This window comes from Chenopodium album, chromosome 1 (assembly GCF_948465745.1).
Source record: "Chenopodium album chromosome 1, dcCheAlbu1.1, whole genome shotgun sequence".
NCBI lineage: Eukaryota > Viridiplantae > Streptophyta > Magnoliopsida > Caryophyllales > Amaranthaceae > Chenopodium > Chenopodium album.
In genome coordinates this window covers 22,224,958-22,225,634 of record NC_137834.1, presented here as the reverse complement: position 1 = coordinate 22,225,634, position 677 = coordinate 22,224,958, and the positions used below count along the sequence as shown (strand labels likewise).

The 677-nt window shown below is 43.9% G+C and overlaps 1 non-coding gene across 1 annotated transcript; it reads left to right on the top strand.

Annotated features, from left to right (window-relative positions):
- Positions 1 to 246: 246 nt before the first annotated feature.
- LOC145565114 (small nucleolar RNA R71) lies at positions 247 to 352 on the top strand. Its single transcript, XR_014094969.1, has one exon. It is a non-coding gene; the product is annotated as a small nucleolar RNA R71 (small nucleolar RNA).
- The last annotated feature ends 325 nt before the right edge of the window (positions 353 to 677 follow it).

The window sequence follows — 677 nt, the reverse complement described above, 5'->3', positions numbered from 1 at the left end:
CCTTTTGTTAATTGATCAATTTGATGTTGCAATTGATCAACCTTCTCCAATTCATAAATCCCACCTCTCTTTAGAGCATTCCTTCTTCAGCCCCCCAAGAGTAGTTCTTTGCTACCTCTTTTATTGTTGCTTTAACTTGATTTTGGGGGATTTTGACTAATTGTCCACCCGCCGCCGCATCCAAGTTGGCTCTTGACATGGGCTCCAATCCGTCGGAGAAAAACCGCATGAGCAACCATTGATTGTACTCATGGTGAGGACACGCTTGCACCAACTCTTTGAATCTCTCCCAAGCTTCACCAAGACTTTCATCGGCTTCTTACTCAAATGATGCGATCTTCCTTCTCATTTTGGCGGTCTTCTCCTCGAAGATAAACCGCTTCAAGAACGCCTTTACCACCTCCCTCCATGTTGTGATAGAGTTAGGCTTTACTTGCTTTAGCCATTTCTTTACTCTTCCGGTAAGAGATTGCCAGAAGAGATGCATACGAATGTAGTCTTGACTCACTTCATTGGTTTGCATCACTGCGCACAACTCGAGGAATCGGTCCAAATGTTTTATGGGGTTCTCACTTGCACTTTCGAAAAATTTCTCTGATTAAACCTTTCTAGTATATTGGGGATGGATTGTGAAGTTGGTTTCCGTGACGGGTAGCAAAATCCCTCCCGTGAGCTTA